The sequence below is a fragment of the Odocoileus virginianus genome, chromosome 14 (assembly GCF_023699985.2).
Source record: "Odocoileus virginianus isolate 20LAN1187 ecotype Illinois chromosome 14, Ovbor_1.2, whole genome shotgun sequence".
In the NCBI taxonomy this organism is placed as follows: Eukaryota; Metazoa; Chordata; class Mammalia; order Artiodactyla; family Cervidae; genus Odocoileus; species Odocoileus virginianus.
In genome coordinates, this window is record NC_069687.1 from 58,968,549 (window position 1) to 58,981,122 (window position 12,574).

At 41.5% G+C, this 12,574-nt stretch overlaps 1 protein-coding gene across 1 annotated transcript in view; it reads right to left on the minus strand.

Moving 5' to 3' along the window:
• ZNF366 (zinc finger protein 366) overlaps window positions 1–5,645 on the minus strand; it is a 73,557-nt gene extending 67,912 nt beyond the window's left edge. The window contains exons 1-2 of the mRNA XM_020915699.2: window positions 5,398–5,645; window positions 2,265–2,365 (exon numbers count right to left, since the gene is read on the minus strand). The gene's annotated coding sequence lies outside the window, so the exon portion shown is untranslated. The remainder of the gene's footprint in view (window positions 1–2,264; window positions 2,366–5,397) is intronic.
• Between the last annotated feature and the right edge of the window lie 6,929 nt (window positions 5,646–12,574).

The following is a 12,574-nucleotide window of genomic DNA, read 5'->3' on the forward strand; positions in this document are numbered from 1 at the left end:
GGGAGCCAAGTCCCGCGCCTGAAACTGCTTTGAAACTTCCTTTGTTCCTTTGATTTATTTTCTTGGTCTTGCCAAGCCCTGATATCCTCCAAGCCCCAACTCCCCAAACTTGAAAACATTCATTTCTTTCTTTCTTTTTAGTTTTTTTGTAGCATGAAATTATGATATGAAGGATTATAAAAAAGTTGCTAAAAAAAAGTCTGTTTTATGGATCTAGTGTCCTCATTTGAGAAGCGAGGACACTAACATAACATCTATTTTTCATAGTCTTAGGAGTGAAGAAGAGGAGCTAAAAATCTTTCCAATACATACCATGTGCCAAGTCTTTTCTAAGGACTCTACATGTCACAACTTATTTACTCATCACAACAGCCCACTGAAGTAGGTGCTATTTTGCCCTTTATCGCCTCCTCTTTTTTAACAGATGAGGAAACTGAAGCATGGACACATTACACTACTTTCCAGTATCACATAATTAGTGAGATTTCAAACCCAGGGAATTCTGGCTCAGAGCCCTATTTCAACAAAAGGTAACTTACCCTGCCCTCTAAACAAACACTGCCTGTCACATAGTAAAACTTGGTCTCTAGACTGCAGAACATGTTGTATAATAGAAAAGGCAAAATTGTATGGCACAAAGGCGCATTCTCCAACTATTTAGTCAGCATGTCTTATGGACCAGAAGGCCCCCGCCAGGTATGGGCAATGTACATGTGAATTTTACTTCCTAGCAGAGGAGAGACACTTTCAATTTAGCAAAGCACGCTTGGATATCTAAACAATTAAAACTGCAGTCCGTGCTCTGAAGAGGAAATCTAAGAGCTAGGAGAGCGTATAAAAGTGAAGTGAAGTGAAGTCGCTCAGTCGTGTCCGACTCTTTGCGCCCCCATGGACTGTAGCCTACCAGGATCCTTAGTCCATGGGATTTTCCAGGCAAGAACACTGGAATGGGTTGCCATTTCCTTATAGTCAGGTACAAATGGTCAGGGAAAGTCTCCCTAAGAAAATGAAATATACATGGAGGCCTGAAGAAGGAGTAGGCGTGTGTCAGGCAAAGTGGCGGAAGCAGCAATCCTGCAAGGGGCAGCCAGTGGGGGTCTGAGTTCAGATTCTGGACTTGATCCTCAGTTGGATCAGAAGCCACGAAATATTCCACACGGGAGAAGGACATACTTCCTGCATTTCAGAAAGCCTATGTGGGTCACTATGCAAAGAATGGTTGGTGGAGGGCAAGAGTGGAAGCAGCTGGAGAGGTGTAAAGTCTAGTCTAAATGTGGTTGGGACAGAAGGACTGTCAGGAGCTGCAGGCGGCCATGTGGGTGCCTAGACAGGTTTGAGAGCCACACTGACATGCCGTGTGGTGAGTTTACTGGGGAGTGAATATAGGCACTGCCTGGCACACAGACAGCTGGCTTTTGAAAGAGTCACACTTTTGAAGAGCAGCACCTTCTCCCGTGCCCCGACTCCACCCCTTATCTCCAGAGCCTCCATCGCTGAGTACCTACCTGCCTTTGTTCCACCCCAGCCTCCTGTCTGCCTGCCTTGGCATCACTGTCCTCATGCGCAGCCCCATGCCTACATTTCTTAACACTCACCCAACAGAGCTTCCTTTCCTCTAGCACGGAGGTCTCTAACCTGGGCTGTGGATCAGTAGAGGATGACTGCCTATTAGGAACCGGGCCCCCCAGCAGGAGGCGAGCAGAGGGCAAGCAAGCAAAGCTCCACCCGCTACTCCCAAGATCACTCCCCATCACTTGCATTATCGCCTGAACCACCGCCCCCCCCCCCCCACCCTGCCATCCACAGAAAAATCATTTTCTACGAAACTGGTCCCCGGTGCCAAAAAGGTTGCCGACAGGTGCTCTGGCACACACCCAGTGCTGCTACTGAAAAGCTGGGGGCATTCTCAAAGCTGGCCCAGGAGGGGTGACTCTGAGAGATGGAGCAGAACTCAGCGTTTGAGCTACTAGGGCTGGGGAAAAGGCACTCTAGGTATTCCACATTAGGACCCAGGGGTTCCATCCCTGGTTCAGGAAGATCCCCTGGCCTAGAAAATGGTAGCCCACTCCATACTCTTGCCTGGAAAATCCCATGGTCAGAGGAGCCTGGTGGGCTACAGTCCATGGGGTCTCAAGAGTCGGACACAATTGAGCATGTATGCACACAGTCATTTTGAAGTTGGGGAGTGGCAGTAGTTGTGTTAAAAAGCACCTGTGGTTTCTTGTCAGACTGGAGGTAAGCAAGCACCCTCCTCCAATACTCACTTCAGTTGTTCAGTAGAGCTCATTTTTCCATAATCTTTCTCCAGAGTGGTCATATAGGTCTATTCTTCTACTGACAGGTCCTCTCCAAGCGCCTTGAGATCCTATGTTTTAGTAGCACACAAGAGACAAGAAACAACTTTATTTTTATACATTACATTAAGCATGATTAGAATTCCCCTTCCTTGATAAAGTTGGCTAAAGTTCTCTGTCATTATTTTCCATGGTCCTCACACCCTTCCTTTAGTTGTAGCAGACCCAGGACTTTCACAGCCATAAGAAAATAGCATTAAGCCTTGGTGCACGTTGGCTGATCCATGGTCCCCTCAGAGGTGCCTCATTCTGCTTGTGCTTCTACACTCTCGGTGCCAGATGCTGTCAAAGGAACATCTACCCGGTCTTTTAAGGCCACACTGACCAGATCTCTATGGCTACCCTTGTCATCTCTACAGCACTACATAGGTGAGACCCAAGGTTTCTGTAGCCTGTCTTCTTTCTTAATCTTCAGGGATCCAACTCACACCAGGGGTCAGGCTTCTCCCTTCTTCAACCCCATTGCCACACCTTTCAGCCTCCTTGGACCAGACCATGGATAAACTCAAATATTAAATGAACCAAGCAAGTTCATTTAACCAGTACCCCACATGTAACATAATAGGGTATGTTGGGAATCATGGAAAAATAGCCCATGACACATTTAAAGTGGCTTGTGACCATGTAAGAACACAAGCCTAGTGTGACCAGATCATCTAATTTTTTTTAAAAATAATAAGCTGAAAATATGAACTTTAAATGTGAAATTTCTTGATTTAAACATTTTAGAATTGAAAACAGACTATTTTAAAAAGATATTAAAGAATTATCAATCTTTGGGGTGTGACAATGGTGCAATGGTTTGCTTTTAAAATATATAGTACAGTATCACAAATGAAATGTGATTTATTTAAGAGCCTACATGAAAAAGTAAAATTTAAATGGGAAGGGAGCCTAAATTTGATGGTTTTTAAATATGCACACAAATTCTTCACTATTTGTCTATTTGAAAGAAGGAGTCTAATTCTGATCCCTGAGACTTGGTGACTTGTTCCTAAAATAGAATTAGGCAGAAGTGATAGGGAGCAACTGAGGAGAGCAGGTCACAGGAGACACTGAGGTTTTTCTCTGCCTTTGCTCTCAGATTGCTTGCTCTGGAGGAGCTCAGCTGCCGTGCTGTGAGAACCCTTAAGTACCCTGTGGAAAGGGCCACATGGACCGAGACCGAGGCCTCCTGCCAAAACCGCGTGAATACACGGCCCTGGCAAAGGGTCATCCAGCCCAATCAAGCCTTCAGAAGACTGAAGCCTCTGCCGTGGCAACCTCGTGAGAGATCCTGAGCCAGACCACCCAGTTAAGCTGTCCCTAAACCCCTGACACCATACAAACTGTGAGGTAATAAACATTTGATTTTTTAAGCCACTAAGTTTTGGGGTCGCTGCCCTGGTGGAACTGCAGGAGATGCAGGTTTGATCCCTGGGTCAAGAAGATCCCCTGGAGAAGGAAAGGACAACTCACTCCCAATATTCTTGTCTGGGAAATCCCATGGACAGAGGAGCCTGCTGGGCTACAGTCCAAGGGGTTGCAAAAGAGTCAGACATGACTTAGCAATTAAACAGCAATAGGCTTTGGGGTAATTTTTTATACTTCAAAAGATAATTATTAATAATGCACTAGGAGGTAAGGCTGCTGTTTACAACTTTAAGCCTTAACTTTTCAAACCAAAATTCCCACATGGGAATATTTGCTGCTGGCTATCCCAGTTTGAAACTCATCAAAGCTGTTAACTGACTGCTACACTCACCTCCACCCACCACCAAACAAAGGGGGCAGTGTTAAAAGATCACATGCATATCGTATGCTACATGGAATTCCTGAGAAGTGAATATACCCATGACCCATGGTAGTCATATAATGGACTATTAGTGTTCGGCTCACCATCTATACCATCAATTTGTATCTTTATTTCTCTCCCACTTTCATCAGTGAGTGATACTCTCTGGGCAAGTTCTCTTTTTAGGAGTGTTTTCTTGGTAGATTTTAAATTGTTAGAGGCTGGAAGATCAGCAGCTAATTTGTTTTATGAAGTGGCACAATCTCTACTTAATGTTGTGAGTGTCAGATGAGTCCAGTTAATGCTCCAAAAGCTAGATATTGGAAAGATTTCATTCTCTTTGAAAGAAAAAAATGGATAGAATCCTTTGACCAAAAAGTAATCTTACTTAGAAACTAACACAGAAAACAAAACGTAAGTTTCGTGGGAACCTAGACTTTGCCGGTTTCTTGTGTCTCCAGTGTCTGGAAGTCACTGGTACAAGGAAGCTGCTCAACAGACATTAGCTGAATGAATGAGTGAGTGAATGAATGAATGAGAGCAACGAGAAGAGACTCCATTGAGGAGGAGGGTGGGGTTCCATCCATTAAGCATTCTTCTCCCTTCCTCCATCCCAGCTCACATATCACCATCACTGAGGCATTTTGGAGGCAGGCTGACTCCTTGAGAAACACAGTTTTAAGCGTGAGGACTGGGAAGAGTCCCCACAGGTCTAAACACGAGCAGACCCGCCCCTCGTCCTTCCACTTAACTGGCCACAAGGCCTGGCAGTGGTTCCCCCGCTCTCCTCTTTGGTTATGATTTTTTCTGCAAGATGAGATAGATTAACGCTCCCAGCCTTAATTCCACCAGCGTCATGAGTCTGTCCAGGCTTCCCCTTCTTTTAACATGCAGCCCAAAGGAGGCAAATCACCATGTGTGAGGCACTTTGAAGCTGTCAAACTGCAGGACTCAGAGCCGTGTGACCAGAGGCTCACAGTTTGGCAGTTGACCTGATGTGACTGATGTTCAAAGCAACTGCCGGGGAATAGAAGGCGCCCTGCACCAAAGAGCCAGCCAAAAATAATGAGGGAGGTGAAGAGAGAAATAATGAAAGAAAGAAAAAACATGCAGGGCAGGGTTTGGGGTCACTTGGGCTTCCTCTGGTCCCATGTCTCCTCTCTCCTCCTCCACCCAGTCCTCAAACAACCCTCTTCTGTCTCCTCCAAAAGAAAAGTTAAAAGCTTTCTTTTGGGAAAAGAGCCGTTTGCTTAGACCGCTGCTGTTTACCTTTGGTAGGACTGCCATTGGTGGTGAGTTTAAACACAGGAAAAGGCCACTTGGTTACAGGAAGAGCTGCAGACAGGTCTGGAAGACTTGCCGCGATGCAGCGGGGATGCACCTTCCCCTCCATGAGCAGCCCTGGGACCAACACTGGGTCCTTGACTCCACGTCAGGCAACCAACCTTCAACTATTTCTTGGATTTCATCAACTCTTCCCTTCCTCAAGGATGTTGTTTCCTAAAACACGAAGATGATGAGGGATGGCTGGTAGGACTGAGAAAGCGAAACAAGAGGAGAAAAAGAGGCTTACATCACAAACGAAAAGTCATGACTTTGTTTCCAGTCTAGTATGGAAAATACTAGCAGCAAATAATAAGCAGCAAGCCTTGGGTTAACCTTTGGTGGTCTTATTTATTTTCAGTCATTAAAATCATCCTTCAGTAACTAAAGAGGCCACATTTGCTAAAATGGGGCTACAATTTTGCCCTGAAAGTGGAATTCTCTATAACTTACCTCCAGAACTGTGTGATTTATTTGTGAAAGGGAAAAGAAAGAATCTGCCTTCATATTTTTCCAAGCACTTGCTCATGAGACCTAACCACCCCAAGAAAGGTTTGACTAAATTGTGAGAGAAAGGAAGAAAATAATGCTAAGGAAATAAATGTTGTCAAATAATCAAAATCTTCTGGGTCTTTCCCATTTCCCCCAAATTTCTTTCCTCTAATTCCACTTCAAAAATTCCCCTGGCTTCAAGAAGCACTAGACTTTTTGGTCATACCATTCTCAAGTTTACCATGAGGATCTCACTTCTCTTTCCCTGATTTCAGAGTCATTTGGGTCAAAATATTTATGTCTTCCAGAGAGCCTGTAGCATACTTCTCCCTACAGAAGACTTTACCCAACCATGATTGAAATGAAGGGCTGCTAATCTTTCCATCCACCAGCCTCCATCCTATCTAACCCTCATGATCAATGAGCTTCTCACATAAAGGATGTGCTATAAAGAAAAGCAGCAATTTCTCCTCCACTGAAAATTTTCCCCCAATACTCCAAGTCCACTAAAATTTAACTGATGTATTTTACTTGGTGTGGAATGAGTGAGTCTATAACAAAACCATTTGGGTTCTTTCAAGAATTTTCTCCTTAACTGGTTTTTAGCCATTTGACTCATATGTCTGGGCGTGTGTGTGTGTGTGCTTTAAAATCTGTTCTGTAAGGGGTTTGCTCTCCTTCCTGTCTGTAGGTTCATCTCTTTTTCCATACTTGTAAATTTTTCACTCTATTGTTTTTTTTCAAATATTCTTTGCTGCACCATTTTTTCCTCTTCTCCCTTAGTAACTCCAATTGCACATATATTAGACCTTTTGATTATGTCCACAGGTCCCTACAGATCTGCTCTTTTTCTTTCTTTCTTTTTTTTTTTCAGTCTCTCTTCTCTCTGTTCTTCATATTGGATCATTTCTATTGAACTATTTTAAGGTTCACTAATTTCTTTTTTTCCCTATTCTTTCTACTTTACTGTAAAGCCCAACCAGTATTTTTTTTTTTTTTTTTGATATGGCAATTTTCAGTTCTAGAATTCTCTCATTTTTTGTTATTAAAATAGTTTTTTTTTTTTCTTAGAATAACTTTCTAATCTATCACTACGCTTATCTGTGAAACATACATATGACAAATGGTGGGATAATTCTCTTGGTCTGAGTTTTACACCTAGAAGAATAAAAGCTTGAGAGGTGAAGCAGATTTATCAAGATTGGAGGGGCAGTGATGAATATAGCCAGGATATATAATATATAGTGTGTAAGATAGTGGACAGTGATGAACAGAAGAGGAGGACAGCAGGAGATGAAGGAGTATGGGAATAAGGGGGAGTGTGCAATTTCAAAGAGGAACTTTAGGGAAGACCTCATTGAGATGGTGAAGATAGAGGAAACATCTGAAAGAGACAAGAAAAGAGGGAAAGGCTTTCAGTCAGTGGGAAAAGAAATTGCCCTGAGTAAGTTTATGATATTTTGTATGTATGTTATACATAGATCACTGGATCTTCCATTATTTTCTTATGAGTTTGTGGGGCAAGTTTATCAGACTGAATTTCAAAGACCAGAAGAAGTCATGACTTTAAATTGTCTTATGAACCATTTCATATATCATATCATACTGGGTTCTTTGAAAGGATGAGTACTACAAAGTAGTTTTGGTTCTACAGGATATAGTACATCTTTGACATGTATAAAGTGCTTTATAGGAATTAACAAACTGATAAGTGTGAATTAGAAATAGAAGACTGAAAATTTTTCTTTCTTCTGATGAATAAAAAAAATATATAACTTTTACTCCCTATAATTGATGACAGGGAATTTGGGTCAACCCTCCCACTAAGGAAACCTTACAAACTGTATGAAATATAAAAACATTCTCTTAAAAGCATCAAAATGTTGACAAAATAGTGAGGAGTTTAAAGCCAACATCAAGAAGAAAAGAACCCGGAGAACAAGACTGATATTCAAATCTGATTTTTCTCTCAGAGCATTTGCAATCCTAAAGAAATAGCTGCAAAACTGAGCTGCACTTTTGACAAATTTATGGGGCCAGGGAGCAAAACGTGAGACTTGCAACATACCAAGGGTAGAAATTCTAATAAACTGCCTCCACTTTAAACTGGGGTCCCAAAGAGTTGCAGCTTCAGGTAAGGTGAATCATGAGTAAACCAATCTCTGCACTGAATTTCCTTCTGCCTGTATGTTATCTGGGTGGGCCCTGGAACCTCAACCTAGAACTTGGTTTTATTTGGATCCAGACTTGTAGGACATCAGGCGTCTGGCAGAGGCAAATGAAAATCCTCTTTGGAAGAAGAATGCTATCATGCTAAGCCTCAAATTATTTGTACAAATAGTTTTTGAAATATAATGTCCAACACACTGTCAAAAATCACCAGTCATACAGGGAAACAAAACACATTGAGCATGAGCCAGCAAAAACAACAGAAATTTTAAAACAGGCTCATAAGCACTGGAGTTAATATCTGTTGAGATCATTAGCCATGAACTACAAAACTACCTTGCTATGTTGGAAGAAGAAAGCAAGAGAGAGGCTCTTATTTGAGTAAGATTTTATGTTTGAGGAGAGAGAGAGCCAAAGGTAATAGTTTTTTAAGATATAATAGCTGAGAATATTCAGAACTAATGAAAGACATCAGTCCATAGATTCAAGAAGCCTAATTGTTTATATACAGTATATGTACTCAGCACTCCCAGATACATAAAATCGTAGTAAGTCAAAGAAACAGAACTGTATATATACTGTATATTAAGAGCAACCATAGGGAAAAGGGCATAGTACCGACGATATAAAGTTAAATTGATAGTTGACTTCTAAAAATCAATAGTGGAAATCACAAGACAGTAAAATGGTATTATCAACATGCAGAAAGAAAGCATCTGCCTGCTTAGAATTCTATTTCTAGTATGTGTTTGAATACACACACACACACACACACACACACACACACACAGAGTGTGCTCAATAATAAAGATGAATGAATACTTTTTTACTCAGACTTTGGGAGATGCTAAAAGATGTATGTCAAAATAAAGTAAAATAATTCAGATGGAAAGTCTGGGATACAGGAAAGTATGAAAAGCAAAAAACCAAAGTATCCATGGAATTTTAAAATTATATAGAATTTAAAATTTTGACACTGATAGCAAATGAATTGAGATATGGTTAAATGGGATTAAAGTGTTCTTATATTTCTGAATTGCATAGGCCAATGGTAAAGATCAGTATTTACAAAAAAATTTTATACTAGACTTAGAGCAGTTAATCCAAAGTTAAAAACAAAGTAATAAATATTAAGAAAATAGTTTTTAATCTAACACTGAAAGAAGTGACAGGAGAAAAAATAATAATAAACAAATCTTAATCCAAAGGAAGTCAGAAAACAAAGAATCACAGAAGATGGACTTCCCTCGTGGTCCACTGATTAGGAATCTGCCTGCCAACGCAGGAGACGTGGGTTTGATGCCTGGTCCAGGAAAATCCCACGTGCTTCGGGGCAACTGGGCCCATATGCCACAGCTACGGAACCTGTGCTCTGCAGAAAGAGAAGCTACTGCAAGGAGAAGCCTGCGCACCCCAATGAACAGTAGCCCCAAGTCAAAGCAACTAGAGAAAGCTGGCTCACAACTAGAAGACCAAGTGCAGCCAAAAAATTTAAAAATTAAAAAAGAAGAATCACAGAAGAGGTTGGACATACTGAAATCATGAAATAAGATGATAGATTAAAACTCAGCTGTATCAATAATCACATTAAGTAAAAATGGGCTAGTGTTACTATTGCTTAACAAGCACGCATCAGAGGGCTGTGAGGAATATTCGAGAGTGTACTAGACAGAGGGTGGCAGGCCTGAATTCAGGTGTGGTTTAGTCACCACCAGTCATGTAGTTCTGAGCAGTTCTCTGGACTTCAGTCCCCGCAGAAAATGAATAATGAGTGGACTTCATTCAGCCCGTACAGATACAGAGATTGCCCTCACGACCTCTTTTCATAGGTCCCAGGTCTTAAGACAGCCTCTTGTTGCTAAGGGCTTGCTACATTCCTAGAAGGAAGGGACGCCCTCTACTGAGACAAAATTGAATTCTCTTAAGCCTTTGTCAGCTACTGGGCAAGAAGATACCTGAGATAGCATATAGAAATGGTATATTTATAGGTGGAGAGGACTTAGTTAAATGTCGCATAAATACCAACTCAAAGGACGTGAGTTTGAGCAAACTCTGGGAGATAGTGAAGGACCGGAAAGCCTGATGTGCTGCAGTTCATGGGGTTGCCAAGAGTCGGACATGACTTAGCGACTGAACAATGACAAACATCCTTTAAACAACCATTCATACTCTCACCAGAATCTCCAACTTGAGTTAACAAATGAAAAAGTGCAACCCATTAGTCTCTAAAGACGGCTGGGTAGAACTTCCAAAGATATTTGTATTCATCCTCTTCCATAAGAAATTTGTGTTTATCAACATTTAATATACCTAATGACACTGGTGCTTTTACTTGGTCCATATGTAAGATGGTCATAGATCACAGAACTGGAATTATCCTGAGGGAAAATTGGGAGTTCCACGATGGGAAGGGGTTCACCCTTACACCATCCTGCCTTCATTTTCTTTCAGTGTATTGTAACATTGTACAGCTTGTATGCTGCCAACTAACAATCTGAACAATTGGCTTAAAATATTCCTGCCAAAAAACTACAAATTGAATAGAATATTAATAATGCAAACTTAAGCAAAGAACAAGAAGATGGAAGAGCTGACATTTCCCCCACACTTTCATCCATACTACAATGCAAAAACAAAATAATCAAATCTGCAAAGAAATCTGCCAAAAATATTTAAAGACTGAATCTGTATTTTTGAAATACAGATTTATATGCACTGTCATCAATGAAAGTGAAGTCAAGTGGGCCTTAGGAAGCATCACTACAAACAAAGCTAGTGGAGGTGATGGAATTCCAGTTGAGCTATTTCAAATCCTAAAAGATGATGCTGTGAAAGTGCTACACTCAATATGCCAGCAAATTTGGAAAACTCAGCAGTGGCCACAGGACTGGAAAAGGTCAGTTTTCATTCCAATCCCTAAGAAAAGCAGTGCCAAAGAATGCTCAAACTACCGCACAATTGCACTCACCTCACATGCTAGTAAAACAATGCTCAAAATTCTCCAAGTCAGGCTTCAACAATACGTGAACCGTGAATTTCCAGATGTTCAAGCTGGATTTAGAAAAGGCAGAGGAACCAGAGATCAAATTGCCAACATCCGCTGGATCATCAAAAAAACAAGAGAGTTCCAGAAAAAACATCTATTTCTGCTTTATTGACCATGCCAAGCCTTTGACTGTGTGGATCACAATAAGCTGTGGAAAATTCTGAAAGAGATGGGAATACCAGACCACCTGACCTGCCTCTTGAGAAATCTGTATACATGTCAGGAAGCAACAGCTAGAACTGGACATGGAACAACAGACTGGTTCCATAGAGGGAAAGGAGTACATCAAGGCTGTATATTGTCACCCTGATTATTTAACTTATATGCAGAGAACATCATGAGAAACACTGGGCTGGATGAAGCACAAGCTGGAATCAAGACTGCTGGGAGAAATAACAATAATCTCAGATATGCAGATGACACCACCCTTATGGCAGAAAGTGGAGAACTAAAGGGCCTCCTGATGAAAGTGTAAAGGAAAGTGTAAAAGTTGGCTTAAAGCTCAACACTCAGAAAACAAAGATTATGGCATCTGGTCCCATCAATTCATGGCAAATAGATGGGTAAACAGTGGAAAAAGTGGCGGACTTTATTTTTTTGGGCTCCAAAATTACTGCAGGTGGTGACTGCAGCCATGAAATTGAAAGACACTCACTCCTTGGAAGGAAAGTTACAACCAATCTAGACAGCATCTTCAAAAGCAGAGATGTTACTTTACCAACAAAGGTCCATCTAGTCAAGCCTATGGTCTCTCCAGTAGTCATGTATGGATGTGAGAGTTGGACTATAAGGAAAGCTGAGTGCCAAAGAATTGATGCTTTTGAACCGTGGTGTTGGAGAAGACTCTTGAGAGTCCCTTGGACAGCAAGGAGATCCAACCAGTCCATCCCAAAGGAAATCAGTCCTGAATATTCATTGGAAGGACTGATGTTGAAGCTGAAACTCCAATACTTTGGCCACCTGATGCGAAGAACTGACTCATTGGAAAAGACATTGATGCTGGGAAAGATGGAAGGCAGGAGGAGAAGGGGATGACAGGGTTGCAAAGAGTCGGAGCAACTGAACTGAGCGTCAATGAAAACCTCAAATGATATCAGCTGATATCCACTCATGATCAAATAGGGTCATTATATTAGCAGGAAACCTTAAAGCATCATTTATTACATTTTTCCCAGCCTTAAAAAATTTCTTTTGCATATGTTTTAGAGTGAACTGATATGATTGCTTGCTTGTATAATTAGACAGACATTTTGGAGATATATGCTCAAATGGTGGAGTGGGTGTAGGGAGTGGGCACTACAGAAAAAAATCTGGAGACACTAGGCCTACTTAAAGCCCCAAATCCCTGGGGCTGACTTTGAGAATGACATGAATCCTAGGACTACCTGGGAACTGAATAGCCACAGGTCTTGTAAT